Source organism: Schistocerca piceifrons, chromosome 5 (assembly GCF_021461385.2).
Source record: "Schistocerca piceifrons isolate TAMUIC-IGC-003096 chromosome 5, iqSchPice1.1, whole genome shotgun sequence".
Lineage (NCBI taxonomy): Eukaryota > Metazoa > Arthropoda > Insecta > Orthoptera > Acrididae > Schistocerca > Schistocerca piceifrons.
In genome coordinates, this window is record NC_060142.1 from 696,959,083 (window position 1) to 696,979,646 (window position 20,564).

Sequence of the window (20,564 nt, forward strand, 5' to 3'; positions counted from 1 at the left end):
AAATATATCTATCGGCTGGCGGTCGGGCGGTCCGCACGGCCAGCTAAGCGCCACGGCTTGGCCACTGCAGCAACATACGAATTCGCCCGGGGCGCTGGCCGCGGGCGATCGCGGGCGCTAGCGCCCCAGGGGCACATTTTGGACGAGCCTGGGCTAGACTATTTCCTGAGACATATCTAGTAAAAATATGTGCGCAGAGAGTAACTATCACTGTTTCTTGTGTACACAGAAAACCATAAACGTCTCTCGTGGTATCGATAATCCGTCGTCTGGCTGAATCCTCAGGGCAGGTGATATATTCGTTGGGAGCTGTAAGCCGAGTATTGAACTCTGAAATGGACCGGCGGTGTCGTGTGTTTACGTCGACGGTCGCGAGCTCCGCCGGGACGCGCCCGCAACAATGTGACATAACACTTTCGCCCGCGGCGCGCTGCCATTGGCCGTGACGTCACGGCGGAGGCCGAGCGCCGGCGGGCGGCGTGCGCGGAGCCTCAGTCGCTCTTCGGCGTCCGTGGAGTGCAGGCGAAGTCCGCGGCGTGCGGCTCGCGCCAGTGTGTGTGTGTTGTGTACGGCTCGCGTCGTGGCGGAGGACCGCACCGGAGGAGCAACGCGTCTCTCCGCTTGTCTCCGCCGCTAGGTACGTACCGACAGCCCCGCGCAGTTCGCGCCGTGCTCTTGGCCGGTGCTGCGTTGTTCAACTGTTGAGACGGTGTTGTGACCACGGAATGTCTTGAGACGTCTGCTCAGCCTTCATGTAGCGTTAGAGGATTCCTGTCTGTCGTCTGCAAGTCGAGACGTCTCCACATAATCTCCTCCTTGTTGAGCCATCACTACCACAGGGAAGAACGATACGTTGCAGAAATAGTGTTAATAAAAGACATCAAAATGCACGTTATGTTACACCGAAACAAGTATTGTTTAGGGTGACCAGACGTCCGGATTAATCTGGACATGTCCTCCTTTTTAGCTCTTTGTTCGGGGTCCGGGCGGATTTTTACAGTATCCGGCTTTTTCGCAAAGTTGAGCGTAATACAGTTAAATTCACAATTCGTCCCGTTCTATTACTCTTTTCTTACTTTAACTACTGGCACAGCCTTCGTGATAAACACGCACTAGGCGGTGTTAGTATGTGGCACCAAGATCGTCGATGTCATCGTTGATCGACCTATAAGCGATTGCAAATATCGATTATTTAAAATTTTCGTTTCGTATCTTTGCTTTGTATTGGCTTGGCTTCCTGTAGTGCACGTATGATTTGTGAGTGTAATTTTTAACCGAGTGACTTACGTAAAATATTTGGCTATGCATAAACGAAAGTGTATATTTTCTGATCCCCTTTCCTGCAAATATCCGGCTTTCACGAAAGGGGGAAATGCATTTGAAGCGGAATGTAAGATATGTGGAGCTGGAACGAACGTCTCAGTGGCCATTAAAGGTAAGAAATAACTCGGCAGATTAACTGTCATGGTTTTATTTCATTGTTTCATAGTCATTCAGTTTATTTGTATTCGGAAGGTTAAAGTGCAGTTTACATGTCGTCAGCTGCTGCTTCAAATGTAGATGTTGGTAGCGGTGCGTCGAATGAAGGGAAGTGAATGGTCTTATGTTTTTAGGTTTGTAAACAATTCCGTGTTGTTGACATAACAAAACAATTGACGCCACACTGTCACCACAATCAATGTTTTTAATTTTTTTTTTAAATTTCTCAGTTAACCACCACCTGACCATACGTAACAATTAACTACTAGTTTTACCGGGAATCCCCGGCAGTCACGTGACTTGTCCAAAGCTGACGGGTGGTATCCTCATCTGCAGTTGACCCGTTTGATGTGTCCTCTTTTTTCTTTCTTTGTCCTCCTTTTTGAAGCTGTTTGTCCTCCTTTTTAAACAATTGCATCTGGCCACCCTAGTAATGTTGTACTATCGAACATTACGTATTTCAACGAGGAAATACTTCGACTGTGAAGATGTGTGCGTTCGTTTATGCCTAAACACTTCGCGGGATTTCCCTGGAGTTGAGACTAGTTTCGTGTAAAATAAAGAAGTCTGTAATGTCAAGTAAAAGGTGTCACCCTATGGAGATGCTTTGTTCCATATGCACTGATGTATACCGAAAAATGTTGGGTTTTCTTCACTAGCGCAGAGCATACGTACCTGTCTGAGACGTAGAGGTACATTCAGATATCAAACTACTAATTTAACGAGTTTTTAACGCGCCGCTTATGAGTTTTTGCGACCAGAAATATTAATGTTCATACATCACGATGGGTGTTAAATTGTCATCTGTCAGAATGATTAGCTGCGTCAAATCATTTGGATAAGTGAGATTTTGAATACATGGAAGTTATTTTATTATTACATATTTTTACGTCCTGTAATGACATATTTTGAGTTACACGCGTCGTGCCAGTTGCGCTGACAATGGATGATGCAGGGTTATGATATCAGTGATTGCTGCCTTGGGATTGCGATAGGCCCTCACCTGAATACCGTCTCCATTGTATTAAAAAAATTGTGTTTATGGTAAATCATTAAATACGATATGTGCATAAGCAGTGTTCATGAAGAGCTCTTGTGATAGTCACTAATTCCATTTATGATATCACACCATGCTTGACATCGTATTTTCTCCATACTACACCTGAGTCAGATTTTAAATGCCACTCTCTGAATTTTTAACCTGACATATTCCTGAGTATTTGGAAAAAGTCGCTGACTAACGCGATGATGATGATAATAATAATGTCGTGTGACGAGGGCCTCCCGTCGGGTAGACCGTTCGCCTGGTGCAAGTCTTTCGATTTGACGCCACTTCGGCGACTTCCGCGTCGATGGGAATGAAATGATGATGATTAGGACAACACAACACCCCCAGTCCCTGAGCGGAGAAAATCTCCGCCCCAGCCGGGAATCGAACACGGGTCCTTAGGATTGATAGTCTGTCGCGCAGACCACTCAGCTACCGGGGCCATCCGCGTTCTGCGTTTCGGTGTGTTTGTCCCGGTACCTGGCTTCTCCTCCTGGACTCTGCGGGTGAACTGCCTTCTGCTCGTCGGGCATGTTGCACAAGCACCGGCTCCGAGGAACGCCGCTATACGCTTCGGTTGCCGCCGAAATCGCCTTGAACTCCGGAGGAGGCGGTGATAAACCAGGCCACATGCTTTTGAGCTGTTTCGCCGAGCCCCGTCTTCCAACGTCCCAATGCTGCAGAGTGCGCCAAGGAAAAATTCCTCACAGATCACATGAGACCTACGGTGCAAATAGCGGAAAGCGAAATACGTGTTGTTAACAGAGAAGATTGGCTCAGTGCTATATTTCTGCAATCTGCAGAATTCTGGAATGCATTCCGCCACTTGCCGATTTTTACTACAAAGAAGTGAGACGGGGAAAAAATAGACAAATATCGAAATATTTGCACATGGAGTGTGTACCAGTATTAATTTTGCTGTAATTCAATAAATTTGTTTATTTGAACATATTTGCCCATATTGTGGCAGGAAGTGACTATTACATCTTCGTGCTTCGTGCCAGGGTATAAGGGACTCAATTCCGTTCATTGTAACGTACGTACATGCAGTAAATCTGTCTGATAAATCAGGGAAGCGACACTGCGAACAAACACGTGCTGCTCTTGCTGTTCTTCAGGCTAGGATTTAGTGCGAGTGGTTTTTCGGTTACCTTACCTCCTGCGGATGATGTTTTCTGTGTGTAGGTGTACGATACGGATATATGGGTGAAAGTGATTGGTGTTGTGTATCGCCAAGTATGTATTGTTGTGGAGTACGGTGGAAGTGTGAAATACAGACGGCCGTTTGTTTCGATTAACATCAGAGTAGCAGCAGAGTTCAGACAAATCAACAGCTTAACTCTCTGATTCCAAATGATACTGTGGAGATATTTGTCACCTGAATTTGTCGTGCAAAGCGAAGTAGATGTGTCGTGATGTATCATGAACTTGTGCGCCAATAACCGCGGATCAGGTTATTGATGCACATGCTCATGGTGCATCACGACACATCTATTCCGCTTTCCACGTCAAATTCCGGTGACAAAATTTTCATGCACAAGAAGAATTATATTTAAGTAATCCTGGTTTAAAGGCCACCGCGTTTACATCGGTCACGAAGGCATCAGGGAAAACAGAGCAAGATTTTGAGTTACTATGCAACCACAGTCACGTTTTCATAAATAAGAAAGCGCATAAAGTATGCCTTGCAATAGCACGTGACAGAGTGATATGCGGTCCTGATTCTTGGGAATTTTCCTTCAACTACAGTTCCCAGGAAATAAATAAACAGCTTGGTTTTGAGAAACGGAATAATTACCATGAATAAAAGATGTAACGTTGATCATTGTAGTGGTTTGTTTACGCACTTTCTTTCCTTGTTTTTTTCTGAAAAACCCGGAGGCTACAATACGTTAGTAATTTCCACTCGTCATTTTAATTTTCCTGTACCGTACAAATTACTGTTGACTGTTTTTTAACCTATCCGATGAAATGGCTGCTGTACCAAATTTTGTGACAACGAGACGAACTTAGTTCATGTTTTAAAATCCTGCACCAACTCTGAAGTACTACATAAAACGTCATGTAGGAGATTTTAGTTCTCCTTGAAGTCCTAGTTCAGTTATTGGCCAGCCACATTTTACAATTGTACCAGTTTAGTCAGGCAGCAGTTAGAGTTGACGGTAAATTGAGTTCATGGTTCAGAGTAGTTTCAGGGGTAAGATAAGGCTGCAACCTGTCTCCACTGTTGTTCATATTATTTATGGATCATATGTTGAAAACAATAGACTGGCTGGGTGAGATTAAGATATGTGAACACAAAATAAGCAGTCTTGCATATGCAGATGACTTAGTTGTGATGGCAGATTCGATTGACAGTTTGCAAAGTAATATTTCAGAGCTAGATCAGAAATGTAAGGACTATGGTATGAAGATTAGCATCTCCAAAACGAAAGTAATGTCAGTCATCATCATCATCATCATTTATTGCCTTATCGGGCCTTTAAGGCCTACAGCAAGAAGAACAAAAGGAAAAGTAAAGACAAAAAGACTTACAAAAGTACTCTATACAGTAGTAAAAGTTACATATGTACATTACAGCTTAAAGAAAAACGAAAAAATAAACAGGGCATTCAATCAAAGGTTTAAAAGGCAAGAGGGATACATTACAGAAACAAAAAAACAAAAAAAAACACACACGCAGTGTCTGTCAATTACACGAGAGGAGGGAGCTGTTGCAGATGGCAGTCCATCTCATCCGGTCGTTGGCGTCCTCCTCCACGGCTGCTGGTTCCACTTCTTTCAGGATCGTTGTTATCCTATCCTTCCATCGAGTTCTTGGGCGTCCTCTAGGGCGTTTTCCTGTGGGTTGAGAGTGGAGGACTCTGTTTGGAAGGGATCCGTCTGCCCGTAGGATGTGGCCAAACCATTGGAGTCTCTTCTGCGCCAATATTCGTCCAATGTGTGGCTTTCCATACCGCTGGTATAAATCTTCTTTTTTTCTTCGTTCCCATTTACCTTCCATGGCATTGTAGATGGGTCCATATATCTTCCGAAGTACCTTCCTTTCAAATGCACATATTGCTTCTTCTGCTGTTGCTGATGTTGCCCAAGTTTCACAGCCGTATAAAAGTACTGGTCTCACCAGTGTCGTGTATAGGTGGATCTTGTTCTTCTGCGATATCAGCCGAGATCTGAAAAGATTGTTCAGGCTAAAGAACATGCGATTAGCATTTGTTATACGTTGCTGTACTTCTTTCGTTACTTCACTTCTATTTGTTAGTATGGAGCCCAGGTACTTGAACTCTTCAACTCGTTCGAAGGTATGCCTGTCGACATCAATGGAAGGAGGGAGATCTCGGCGGCGTGATACAACAAGATATTTAGTTTTTTCCTCGTTCACCACCAGCCCAATTTTCTCTGCATTGTGGAGGAATCGGGAAGTATCCCTGCGTACTTGCTCTAGAGTGTCGCCAAGGATCACAACATCATCAGCAAATGCCAAGATTGTGTCTGCTCCCACCATCTCCATCTCTCTGGTTCGACAAGTGTCACGGCTTACTTTTTCCAGGGCCAAATTGAATAATATTGGCGCCAATGGATCTCCTTGTCTCAATCCATTTTGTATACTGAATGATGGTGATAGTTGATTACCAAACCGCACTTGGGCCGTAGACTGAGAGTAGCAAGCAGCAATTAAGCGGATGTATTTTGATGGGATGCCAAGTTCCTCTAACGTTTCCCATAACGTGGCGCGGTCAATGCTGTCATAAGCTTGTCGAAAATCGATGAAGATGAGGTGTAGGTCCTTATTGAATTCGTAGAATTTTTCTATCAACTGCCTCAGAGTAAATATGTGATCAATTGTCGATCGTCCAGCAACGAACCCACATTGATAGGTCCCTACAATTCCTTCAGCCAGTGGTTTCATGCGGTTTAGTAGCAGTGTTGTAAAAACTTTGTAGCCAATTTCAAGTAACGAAATCCCTCGGTAGTTGGATACATGAGTAGCATCTCCCTTCTTGAATATGGGACATATGATTGCTCCCTTCCATTCCTCAGGAATAACTTCTGCTTCCCAGATGGTAGAAATTAATCGTTTCAAAGCACCCACCAGTGTTTCCCCTCCCAAGCGAAGCATCTCAGCTGTGATACCACTACCTCCTGGAGCCTTGTTGTTCTTGAGTGCTTTTAGGGCAACACTGATTTCTTCCTCAGATGGTTCAGGGACTTCAACTCTGTCAAAACGGGCATCCGTCTGTGTTGTCCCTACTGGTGGGTTGTCGGGATTCAATAGGTTTTCAAAATGTTTTTTAAATAGGGTTGCTTGCTCTTCTGGCGGTACAACTTCACCCGTCTCATTCGTTAGGACCAATGTACGTTGTCTGTATGCGCCTCTGGCGAATCTTGAGGCCTGGAAAAACGAGCGTGACGACTTTGCTTCTTCGACTGCAATCAACAGACTTTTGTGGTGGTCCCGTTTCTTCTTTCTCATGAGTTGGTCCGTGTTACGCCTCGCTTCGTAGTAAGCTACCCTTGCTTCTTCCGAGAGTTGCTGTAGCCATTTTATCCTCTTCGCTGATCTAATCTCAACAGATTCTCGACATTGTTCATCGAACCAAGGTTTACTTCTTCGTTTTGCATCGCAAACTAGTTCTTCATTTGCACTTTCTAACACTGCATTCCTCAGCAGCATCCATGCGTTCTCCACACTGGTAGGGTTCTCTGTTATTGTGAGATGTTCTGCAATTTTTTCTTGATAGCGCTGTCTCACTTCTACATCTTTCAACTTATTCTTGTCGAAGCGGACCATCATTTCAGAATTTCTTCTCCACATGGTTGAAAGTTTCAGACGTAGTTTGACTACCACTAAGAAATGGTCTGAATTCATATCTGCCCCGCGAAAGGATCTTACATGCTCGACACTACAATGATGTCTTCGGTCAACAAGAACGTGATCGATCTGGTTCATCGTACTTCCATCTGGGGATATCCAGGTTACTTTATGCACTGCTTTGCGGGGGAAGTATGTGCTTCTAACGATCATTCTCCTTGTATCGGCAAGGTTAATTAATTTGATACCATTCTCGTTGCTTGTTTCATGGATACTATCAGGCCCTATCGTTGGACGATACTGCACTTCTCTTCCCACTTGGGCATTGAAGTCTCCCATTATCAACTGAATTGAGTGTCTTGGGAGTTTGTCTACTACATTCTCTAGTTCTAGATAGAAGTTATTCTTTGTTTCTTCATCGGCATCCTCTGATGGGGCATGTCAGTGGGAAAGAAATATAAACGGATTGAGTGCCAAATAGGAGGAACAAAGTTAGAACAGGTGGACGGTTTCAAGTACTTAGGATGCATATTCTCACAGGATGGCAACATAGTGAAAGAACTCGAAGCGAGGTGTAGCAAAGCTAATGCAGTGAGCGCTCAGCTACGATCTACTCTCTTCTGCAAGAAGGAAGTCAGTACCAAGGCTAAGTTATCTGTGCACCGTTCAATCTTTCGACCAACTTTTTTGTATGGGAGCGAAAGCTGGGTGGATTCAGGTTACCTTATTGATAAGGTTGAGGTTACGGATATGAAAGTAGCTAGGATGATTGCAGGTACTAGTAGATGGGAACAATGGCAGGAGGGTGTCCACAATGAGGAAATCAAAGAAAAACTGGGAATGAACTCTATAGATGTAACAGTCAGGGCGAACAGACTTCGATGGTGGGGTCATGTTACACGCATGGGAGAAGCAAGGTTACCCAACAGATTCATGGGTTCAGCAGTAGAGGGTAGGAGGAGTCGGGGAAGACCAAGGAGAAGGTACCTGGATTCGGTTAAGAACGATTTTGAAGTAATAGGCTTAACATCAGAAGAGGCACCAATGTTTGCATTGAACAGGGGATCATGGAGGAACTGTATAAGGGGGCTATGCTCCAGACTGAACGCTGAAAGGCATAATCAGTCTTAAATGATGATGATGATGATGATGGCCAGTTTATTCTGTTTGATTATTCGTAGTTCAACACTGTATTCTAAGGCAAAGATTACTTTAGCAGCTAGTGGTTTCGTGTGCTTAAGGATGGCTATGCGTCGATATAGCTAACACGGAGAGAGAGGAACTTTCTATTTTAATCGCTTTTTATGTATTTTAAATATTTTAATCAGTTTCGCGTAAGATAGTAAGTGCCCTAATCGTCTCTCTGTTGAATACACTAAACAAGCAAACGTTTCAGTAGCAATATCAAGATCAAAATTGTTCGCCGAGCAGGGAGTCGAACCCGGAACCTTGCGTTTCGCGAACAATTCTTTTGACGACTTTTTTTTGTTGATCTCATTTTGTTCTATATTGTTCGTTGAACACCCGTCTAGGTTCATCATTAATCTGTTCACTCAGTTTTTTGTTACAGAGAGTAGCTAACCCTCTGACCGAACACGCTGGGCTACCGTGCCGGCGTACTGAGCTATCCAGGTATGACTAACCAGCCGCCGCCATAGCCTCAGGTACATAAGTATCTCGCTGGTAGCCTACTTACCAGACTTCACAGACGCTCTCCCGCCTCCTTTGCCCTTCCAGCACAGCTAGAAAAGTAATTTGCAGGGAAGTGGCTAAGTGTTGTTTTTTAGAATGAATCTTCTACTTCAATATTGCACTCTGCAGCGTAGCGTGCGCTGTTTGTGAAATGGTCCGGCATGGAGCTTTAATCTGTTGGAAAGCTTCAGAATTGCAGAGTGCAAGATTTATTCTAGAAAATTTCATATCATCTATAGTTGATATTTAGATATCCTTGCTGAGGCTGCTGATGACGACGAAGGGTTTGGAGAGACTAAACATTTGTGGTCATCAGTTTCTTATTCACCCCCCCCCCGCCCCCCCCCCCCCCCCCCCCCCGCGCCCGTCGAAGGACGGACTCTGTGTACGCCACCTGACTGCGTCTGGAGTGAGCGAGAACGTTTTCTAAATGTTTGCGTAGCGTGTATTCGAGGCAGAACGTAGGTATCAGTCCAGTATTTGCCTAGTGGTATGTGGGAAACCCTCTAAACACCACATGCAGGCTGGCCAGCTTACTAGCCCTCCTCGTTAATGCACGAAACGGATCCGATCCGGGTCAGACTCGCCACCTCGTGTCCGAAACCCGCGCGTTAACGCACGTCTTTATATTAAAAATAACTAAACTCCTCCCTTAAAGGCCGTGACGGCCCAACGGTACCGACCGGCCGCCGTGTCTTCCTCAGCGCACAGGCGTCACCTCATGCGGATATGGAGGGGCATGTGGTCAGCAGCGCGCTCTCCCGGCCGTGTCAGTTTACGAGACCGGAGTTTGTCTAATTGGCTGGTTAGGTATCCCTGATCTCTTGTTCCTATGAACTGCTGCTGATATCATGAGCATAATTTTTCTATCACTGAATTTATTTATTTGTTTATTGATGACTAGATTAGGCCCTTACGACCCTGTCTTAGATCTGACCAGGTCGGTTTATGGTCCGTACACAGCATAAAATTTTCTCTACAGATCCAATACGTGTTCAAAATTGTACTGAAATCTCAGTCGAAGCATGCTAGGTGTGTGTGGAAGGTACACTACAGCCCATTAGAATTACTACACCAAGAAGAAATGCAGATGATAAACGGGTTTCATCGGAGAAATATATTGTACTAGAACTGACATGCGATTACATTTTCACGCGGTTTGGGTGCATAGAAATCAGCACCCAGAACAACCACCTCTGGCCGTAATAAAGGCCTTGATACGCCTGGGCATTGAGTCAAACAGAGCTTGGATGCAGTTTACAGGTACAGCTGTCCATGCAGCTTCAACACAATACCACAGTTCATCAAGAGTAGTGACTGGCGTATTGAGCCAGTTGATCGGCCACCATTGACCAGACATTTTCAATTGGTGAGAGATCTGGGGAATGTGCTGGCCATGGTAGCAGTCGAACATTTTCTGTATCCAGAAAGGCCCGTACAGGGCCTGCAACGTCCGGTCGTGCATTATCCTGCTGAAATATAGGGTTTCGCAGGGCTCGAATGAAGGGTAGTGCCACGGGTCGTAACACATCTCAAATGTAACGACCACTGTTCAAAGTGCTGTCAATGCGAAGAAGAGGTGACCGAGACGTGTAACCGATGGCACCCCATACCATACGCCGGGTGATACGCCAGTATGGCGATGACAAATGCACGGTTCGAATGTGCGTTCACCGCGATGTCGCCAAACACGGATGCGGCCGTCATGATGCTGTAAACAGAACTTGGATTCATCCGAAAAAATGACGTTATGCCATTCGTGCACCCAGGTTCGTCGTCGAGTACACCATCGCAGGCGCTCCTGTCTGTGATGCAGCGTCAAGGGTAACCGCAGCCACGGTCTCCGAGCTGATAGCCCATGCTGCTGCAAACGTCGTCGAACTGTTCGTGCAGTTGGTTGTTGTCTTGCAAACGTCCCCATCTGTTGACTCCGCGATCGAGACGTGGCTGCACGATCCGTTACAGCCATGCGGATAAGATGCCTGTCATCTCGACTGCTAGTGATACGAGGCCGTTGGGATCCAGCACGGCGTCCCGTATTACCCTCCTGAACCCACCGATTCCATATTCTGCTAATAGTCATTGGATCTCGAGCAACGCGAGCAGCAATGCCGCGATACCATAAACCGCAATCGCGGTAGGCTATAATCCGACCATTATCAAAGTCGGAAACGTGATGGCACACATTTCTCCTCCTTACACGACGCATCACAACAACGTTTTACCAGGCAACGGCGGTCAACTGCTGTTTGTGTATGAGAAATCGGTTGGAAACTTTGCTCATGTCAGCACGTTGTAGGTATCGCCACCGGCGCCAACCTTGTGTGAATGCCCTGGAAAGCTAATCATTTGCATATCACAGCATCTTCTTCCTGTCGGTTAAATTTCGCGTCTGTAGCACGTCTTCTTCGTGGTGTGGCAATTTTAATGACCAGTAGTGTATATGCTCCATCCGTGTTCGGTCCAATGCGGCCTTCCTCCGCATTACGAGGTAGGCCGTGCTGCTGGCAGTGTTCCTCGCTGGCAGCAGTGCCACAGAGCTGCAACCTGCGGCAGTGGAGCTGCGCGCTGCAGCAGACAGGGCAGCACGCGGGCGCGGCGGTGGTGGCGGCAACAATGGCCTTCCGGCGGAGGAGGCGCGCGTGTGACGGTCACGCTACGCTCACGCGCCGCCGCCGCCGCCCTGGCGAACACCCGGGCCCGTTCCCTCTCCGCTCTCCATACGGCCCCTGCGAAACCACGTTACCTCTCACTGCTGCCTTTCCACTTGGGTGGCAGGGCGAGAGATACGGTCCTTTTGGCCAGAATACGCGTCAAAGGCCGGGCTCCAGTCCCGACTCTGTACAGATCGAAGGGGCAAATGGTGACGATGTTGTTGTTGTTGTTGTTGTGGTGGTGGTCTTCAGTCCTGAGACTGGTTTGATGCAGCTCTCCAAGCTTCTTCATCTCCCAGTACCTACTGCAGCCTACATCCTTCTGAATCTGCTTGGTATACTCATCTCTTGGTCTCCCTCTACGATTTTTACCCTCCATGCTGCCCTCCAATACTAAATTGGTGATCCCTTGATGCCTCAGAACATGTCCTACCAACCGATCCCTTCTTCTAGTCAAGTTGTGCCACAAACTTCTCTTTTCCGCAATCCTATTCAATACTTCCTCATTAGTTATGTGATATACCCATCTAATCTTCAGCATTCTTCTGTAGCACCACATTTCAAAAGCTTCTATTCTCTTCTTGTCCAAACTATTTACCGTCCATGTTTCACTTCCATACATGGCGACACTCCATACAAATACTTTCAGAAATGACTTCCTGACACTTAAATCTATACTCGATGTTAACAAATTTCTCTTCTTCAGAAACGCTTTCTTGCTATTGCCAGTCTACATTTTATATCCTTTCTACTTCGACCATCATCAGTTATTTTGCTCCCCAAGTAGCAAAACTCCTTTACTACTTTAAGTGTTTCATTTCCTAATCTAATACCCTCAGCATCTCCCGACTTCGTTCGACTACATTCCATTATCCTCGTTTTGCTTTTGTTGATGTTCAACTTATATTCTCCTTTCAAGTCGCTATCCATTCCGTTCAACTGCTCTTCCAAGTCCTTTGCTATCTCTGACAGAATTACAATGTCATCGGCGAACCTCAAGGTTTTTATTTCTTCTCCATGGATTTTAGTACCTACTCCGAATTTTTCTTTTGTTTCCTTTACTGCTTGCTCAATATACAGATTGAATAACATCGGTGAAAGGCTACAACCCTATCTCACTCCCTTCCCAACCACTGCTTCCCTTTCATGCCCCTCGACTCTTATAACTGCCATCTGGTTTCTGTACAAATTGTAAATAGCCTTTCGCTCCCTGTATTTTACCCCTGCCACCTTCAGAATTTGAAAGAGAGTATTCCAGTTAACATTGTCAAAAGCTTTCTCTAAGTCTACAAATGCTAGAAACGTAGGATTGCCTTTCCTTAATCTAGCTTCCAAGATAAGTCGTAGGGTCAGTATTGCGTCACGTGTTCCAATATTTCTACCGAATCCAAACTGATCTTCCCCGAGGTCGGCTTCTACTAGTTTGTCCATGGTGACGATATGGGACTCGTATTCGGGAGGAGTAGAGTTAGAATGTCCGTGCGGCCATACTGATGTAGGTTGTACATTACGGGTGCACACAGCGGGAGATGCGGCTGAGGGGGGTAGCTGTCCCCTTTAGTGCGATCGTCTGAGACCCAACTCGCTTTATTTGTTCATGAGACCCAGAGAATATTAGATACATGCTCCCAGGTAGATGTCATTTTCCTTGACTTCCGGAAGGCGTTCGATACAGTTCCGCACTGTCGCCTGATAAACAAAGTAAGAGCCTACGGAATATCAGACCAGCTGTGTGGCTGTCTTGAAGAGTTTTTAGCAAAAGAACACAGCATGTTGTTCTCAATGGAGAGACGTCTACAGACGTTAAAGTAACCTCTGGCGTGCCACAGGGGAGTGTTATCAGATCATTGCTTTTCACAATATATACATGAATGACCTAGTAGATAGTGTCGGAAGTTGCATGCGGCTTTTCGCGGATGATGCTGTAGTATACAGAGAAGTTGCAGCATTAGAAAATTGCAGCGAAATGCAGGAATATCTGCAGCGGTTGGCACTTGGTGCAGGGAGTGGCAACTGACCCTTAACATAGACAAATGTAATGTATTGCGAATACGTAGAAAGAAGGATCCTTTATTGTACGATTGTATGATAGCGGAACAAACACTGGTAGCAGTTACTTCTGTAAAATATCTGGGAGCATGCGTACGGAACGATTTCAAGTGGAATGATCATATCAAATTAATTGTTGGTAACGCGGGTGCCAGGTTGAGATTTATTGGGAGAGTCCTTAGAAAATGTAGTCCATCAACAAAGGAGGTGGCTTACGAAACACTCGTTCGACCTATACTTGAGTATTGCTCATCAGTGTGGGATCCGTACCATGTTGGGTTGACAGAGGAGATAAAGAAGATCCAAAGAAGAGCGGCGCGTTTCGTCACAGGGTTATTTGGTAAGCGTGATAGCGTTACGGAGATGTTTAGCAAACTCAAGTGGCAGCCTCTGCAAGAGAGACGCTCTGCGTCGCGGTCTAGCTTGCTGTCCAGGTTTCGAGAGGGTGCGTTTCTGGATGAGGTAACGAATATATTGCTTCCCCCTACTTATACCTCCCGAGGAGATCACGAATGTAAAATTAGAGAGATTCGAGGGCGCACGGAGTCTTTCCGGCAGTCGTTCTTCCCGCGAATCGTACGCGACTGGAACAGGAAAGGGAGGTAATGACAGTGGCATGTAAAGTGCCCTCCGCCACACCCCATTTGGTGGCTTGCGGAGTATAAATGTACATGTAGATGTAGATGTGTAGCTGTCCCCTCCCCCGCCCCCCTCCTCCATAGACAAGCAAAGATGATGTTCACAAACTGAACTCGCATCCTGCCCTGCTCAGTACGAGTATGAGGAAAGGAATACAATCTAGTGGATATGGACAAGTGGACTGGTAGAAAGTGTACGCAGGACCGTTTGTCATGAACCCTAAAACTATGTCGCCATTTGCAGCCACAATATGAGTCTCCCTGCCTTAGCGAATACACTCACCGCCCCACAACCCTCGGCTCCGTAGTTCAGAGCTAGATTTGTTGTTCACCAGTACGGTTATGAAACAAGACCTCGTCAGCGTTTCTCTTCCTCTCCTGCTATAACTTGACCACAGTTCTTCCTCTCATGATGTGGTCGAGATAATTTTTAATCTTCCAGCTTTCTCCCGAAGTGGATGGCATTTAATAAAAATTGAAGGAAATGATCGGCCAAATGATGTATGCGCAGCGTAGCTCCTTTGTAAAAGACAACGAAAAGAGGTTGGAGTTATTGGGTATGGGGGGAGCTACAGCTGGGAAAGCAGGGTGAGGAACAAGAAGACGTACGGGTGAATTGGGGAGAACAGAAAGTGAAGTGAAGGATAGTAAAATGAAGAAAAATTGACTACGCCACATCTTGAGAAGACAGTTTTTATTCCAACAAGGAGTAAAATGGGGTGCGAGAAGAAGGAGAAAGTTGGGCACATATTGCGTAAAAGCTTTGAGATAGTCGTATATCGCACTTATATTACACTCTGACCTTAACCAAATAGTTTGGACTCATGCTTAACACTATTAAATCGAACAATAAACTTTGTTTGAACAGTATTTTGTTGCTTTGTAAATGGCGTGAGAGTGAATGAAACAAAATAAATATTGTGTTCAAGACGAGAGTTTTAAAAGTGAAGAAGAACTAACGGATAGTGTTAGGCAGCAATGTGATGGCAATGGAAATGCCGTGTGACGAGGGCCTCCCGTCGGGTAGACCGTTCGCCTGGTGCAAGTCTTTAGAGTTGATGCCACGTCGGCGACTTGCCTGTCGATGGGGATGAAATGATGATGATTAGGACAACACAACACCCAGTCCCTGAGCGGAGAAAATTTCCGACCCAGCCGGGAATCGAAGCCGGGCCCTTAGGATTGACAGTCTTTGGGGATGAAATGATGATGATTAGGACAACACAACACCCAGTCCCTGAGCGGAGAAAATCTCCGACCCAGCCGGGAATCGAAGCCGGGCCCTTAGGATTGACAGTCTTTGGGGATGAAATGATGATGATTAGGACAACACAACACCCAGTCCCTGAGCGGAGAAAATCTCCGACCCAGCCGGGAACCGAACTCGGGCCCTTAGGATTGACAGTCTGTCGCGCTGACCACTCGGCTACCGGGGGCGGACGACGTCATAGTCATTCGGCGTCTACGTGACGAACAAGGGAAGTAGGCTGTGAGTTTCTCTTCCTACCAAATCCTGAAGTTGGCCTCAAGTTTGAGGCTGATTTCAGCTCCAGAGTGGTTTTCCAGGCTTGGCCCTATTGCAGGTGGTACGCCTTTGCCTTCAACTGACCCTTGAATGGACTAGTCGATTCCCTTATATGGAAACCTTCAGTTTATTGTGGACTCCCAGCCACAGAGCAGCTCGGCATTTTTCACAAATTCAGTCCAGTGCCTGAGGCGAAAGGAGAGACGACTGACAGTGAATGGATTGGCCTGTGAACGTATAGACTCGTAGCCCATTGAGCCAATCGGTCAATGTTTTTCCACCCTGAACACTGAACTGCTGAAGCGCTCGGCGTAATCACCCACACAGTACAGAGGTACCTCTGATGTACCAGCCAGAGACTGTTTGAAAGAAATGCTACAACCCAATTTGGACCGTGGCAGTAGAGTGAGGAATGACGTACGTACCCACTGTGCTGAGTTATAGATACAGATATTTATTCAGTCGTGTCATGAGTACGGCACTGACCATGTTACGAACAGAAAGAGTATTTTTAGATGTCCTGAGGACGCGCTCTGGCCGGCGGAACAGAGCCCACTTCGGCTGAGACCCCTCCTCGGCCGTTCCAGTCTGGTGCCGACGCGTGCTCCAGAGCCGCCCCCTGCCACGCACCTGGGCTGCCCACCTGCTTCGTCCTGTGCCCTTGATGGCACGCGTCCAGCAGCCTGCCGTAGCGTCGCCGTTGTCGCACCCCCTTTCAGCCTAGCCGTTACTGTCACTAAGTACTCCCCTAACATACAACTGTCCATCCGCTTTCTGTGCCCTAGGGTCAAGGAAGGGAACGAAGGTAGCGATTAGCGACCCATAGATGTCATTAGAGACGGAGGGCCGACTAAGTTCGGGAAGGATAGGAAAGGAAAACGGTTGCCACGTTCTTCAGTTATATGGTTCAGCCACACGTCACGCAAATGGTGTCGTTGGCAGTATCCCTTTCTCATCACCAAATCTGTTAATGAAAAACGGCAGCAAAATACTAGGAAACTGAATTACAGACCATTTTTAACACTCTAATACCTGAACAAATTTCTTCATGGAAGAAAAAAGTCAAAAATTATGTCGCTCTAGAAGTACCCGAAACACTCAGGACATGGCAGCACTTGTCAGAAACGTTGGTGGCTTCGTGTAGAACCTTACAATTATTAGAGTCGCACTGGTATGATGTGAATTCGTGACGCCTGGTCTTGAGGGGTTAACTTCTGTACATAGCTACACGCACTTGAATATGTTACGTAAAATGCGATATATTAGAATAGGATCACTGCGCTTTCCTAGTGCAGTACGCCCATTGCGCGTAAGATTGTGACACTGTTGAAGGGACCGCCACGGCAAACACCTGAAACGATTTAGGGAAAATTAAATCGGGTCGGCCGACGAGAGAACAGTCCAGGACTATAAGCAGGGCAACCTAGTTCGGTGTGGTAGGTCTAAATGCGATACTTCAGTCTTTTATCTAAACATATTACACTTGTGTTCATTTATAGGCAGTCGAATTACTGCTGTTTTCTTCATTTCAAATTGTTAACTTCTTCATTAAAAAAATAGAATAGTATCACTGCATTTTCTTAGTGCAGTACGCCTATTGCCTGTAAGATTGTGACACTCTTGAAGGGACCACCGCGGCAAACACCTGAACGATTTACGGAGAACAGTCCAGGACTATAAGCAGAGCAACCTAGTTCGGTGTGGTAGATCTAAATACGATACTTCAGTCTTTTACCTAAACATATTACACTTGTGTTCATTAGTAGGCAGTCGAATTACTGCTGTTTTCTTCATTTCAAATTGTTAACTTCTTCATTTAAAAAAAATCTGCCAGCTATGACTCTTCTCTTAGAGGCTTCTGTGCGACTGATCCCGGCGGAGGTTCGAGTCCTCCCTCGGGCATGGGTGTGTGTGTTTGTCTTTAGGATAATTTAGTTTCAGTAGTGAGTAAGGACCGATGACCTTAGCAGTTAAGTCCCATAAGATTTCACACAGATTTGAACATTTCGTAGAGGCTTACTTGTGTTGGAAACAAAATTATAGATAAAGTGGATCAATTACTTAAGAACTTTTTTTAATTTCCATTAACCACTTTTCGAGCTTCTTCAGGCTTATCTTCAGGGGAAGCATGCGGAAGTGACGAATTTCATCATTTTATTTTCAACACCATTTACCACTTGACTAAAATACAAAGCGATACATTAAAGTGTTTTCTGTCTTCTTGTCACAGAGGAACATCCTCCAGCACCTGGCATCGCGTTACAAATATAAACACGTCACTTATATGACCTGCATCTGAAGATCAACCTGGAAAAGCTCGAAAACCAATAACTGGCAATACATTTCATAAGTGATATGTGTCAGATATCTTCATTTACATATCAAGTAACATACAGCTGCGGTAGTCTACAATATCTACAGTGCACAACGTTAATCTGTAACTTGTGTTCGTTTGTTTGTCCGTCGACGGGAAAGTTCCAAAGATGATTTGACGTAAACCTCTGTCGTTGACTTCGATAATTCGAGTCACTACTGAATTCGTACGAGTACATAGATAGATTAGTGAGCTGAACTTGTTAACCAGTCTAGAACTCGTTTTGATATCTTTCATTGAATGAGACTGTGTATATGAACGTTCCAGGTCCTTGTAACCGCTCTTTATCGCCAACCTATATAACTATCTTAGCCTGATGACACCCGTTGCCTGTCACACGTGCTACCTCCCCTTTGATCGGGATTTCGAATGAAATTTCTGTCTCAATGACATCAAATTTAGCTAACACTAATGATCATAAAAACTGATGTGGATCTTTCCTCACATTAAAGCATGTCCGTATATTAAGTAAGCGAGACATTTCTTGGTATTGTAGTGGAAACAGGATATTATTAAACTTCATTTGTTGATACTATCTCCAAATACATAAAGACTGATTCAGAGCATTTTTAATCTCTTGTTTTGTATTTGGAAGGGTTTCATACTTCCGCGCCTACGTATCAGTATAGTGTGCAACTGAACTTTGCAGAGAATATTATCGCTTACACGTTTCATTTTTACGCTCCTGTGAAACATAGCTACATAAGAACGCGCTCACTCAACATCGCTGTGATGGCAAGAGGCCACTCTTCGTGGCACCCATAACTCACCTACAAAGTGAGGCAGCAGCGTTCAGTTGGATTGGGGTCAAGTGATCGGGAAAGAGGGGGGGGGGGAGAGAGAGGACAACACAGCACAAGCATCCTCATGACAGTAAAGTCTTCTTCAAACCATTGTGACGTAATTTGAGAGTGAATTGACGATTCGTTGTGGCTTGATGAAACCACACATCACTTATCCGTTGTCGTTAGTCATGCTCCCGTATTAATCTCCGTGTCCATGTACTGTGGTATCACCGGAGGCACATTCGTTGAGCGGTACCTTTTGTATAGCATAACGAAGAAGTGTTTCGAGTGGAACGACAGCATATCTGTTGTGCAGTATTGCCTGTGCGAAAGATTTGCTGTATACTGCCCCGTCTAATCAGTTGTGACAATAAGCGAGAGTCGGCAGAGACCTCTTTCGTCTATACGGCATCTGTTTCTGGCACAAAAACACAATGACTGTATGATCTCGGATACGGTGAATTACCTCTTCAATTATCTGTTGTCACACGAGTTCTCTCTCTCCCTCCCTCCCTCCCTCCCTCCCTCCCTCCCTCCCTCCCTCCCACTCCGTCCCAAACACAGCACTACTTCTCATTCAGTTGCTCATCAGTGAATTTGCAATACATCATAACGATTTTCAGTTAAACATTTTCATAGTTGCTATCGAACACAAAAGAGGGAATAGTGTAACATTATATAAACGTGTAGAGTTGGTGCTCTGTAATGCAGTTACGAGTTTCGTGAAAGAAGGGCAAACAGGCAGTACTGCTAATGTCACGCTTCCTTGGTTGCCACTACCACGATATCAGCGCTAGTTGTAACTTAATGTCTCGGCTCGGGTTACGTGAACAACGTACTAAACTGAAAAGGCCGAATGTATTAATGAAGTACCTCCGTCTTCAGAATTTACCTAGCGTTCGCCGGCCGCTGTGGCCCAGCGTTTCTAGGAGCTTCTGTCCAGAACCGCACTGCTGGTACGGTCGAAGGTTCGAAACCTGCCTCGGGCATGGCTGTGTGTGATGTCCTTCGGTTAGTTAGGTTTAAGTAGTGCTAAGTCTAGGGGACTGATGACCTTAGATGTTAAGTCCTATGGTGCTTAGAGCCATTTACTTAGCGTTCCTAGTCGAAGGGGAATACGCCATTTATTCCTCGCTACTGATTTTCACGAATGTGCTGTCGTTACCCGTAGACAACCAAGCCTGAGCGGCCGGACGTATATTGTGAAGGGATGCGCTGCGGTCATCAAGCAATGTAGAGGAAAAACGAGGGTTATTCAGAAAGTAAGGAACGATCGGTCGCGAAATGGAAACCACAGTGAAAATCCGATGAAGTTTTGCACAAGTATGTTGGGCAGTGTCTCTAGTATGCCTGTCGATCGCGTTACATCGATATTTTTAGTTCTGGGCACACAGGGAGCACATAAAGATACGTAGAACAATAGTGTCTCCCGCCAAGTACGAGGGCCTGGTGAGAAATTTCGCCTGAAGCTATGCAGCCAACATTACATAGCTGTCGTTCGTTTTCT

The 20,564-nt window shown here is 45.6% G+C and overlaps 1 protein-coding gene across 1 annotated transcript in view; it reads left to right on the top strand.

Moving 5' to 3' along the window:
• Nucleotides 1-513: 513 nt before the first annotated feature.
• LOC124798203 overlaps nt 514-20,564 on the top strand; it is a 443,817-nt gene continuing 423,766 nt past the window's right edge. The window contains exon 1 of the mRNA XM_047261505.1: nt 514-637. The gene's annotated coding sequence lies outside the window, so the exon portion shown is untranslated. The remainder of the gene's footprint in view (nt 638-20,564) is intronic.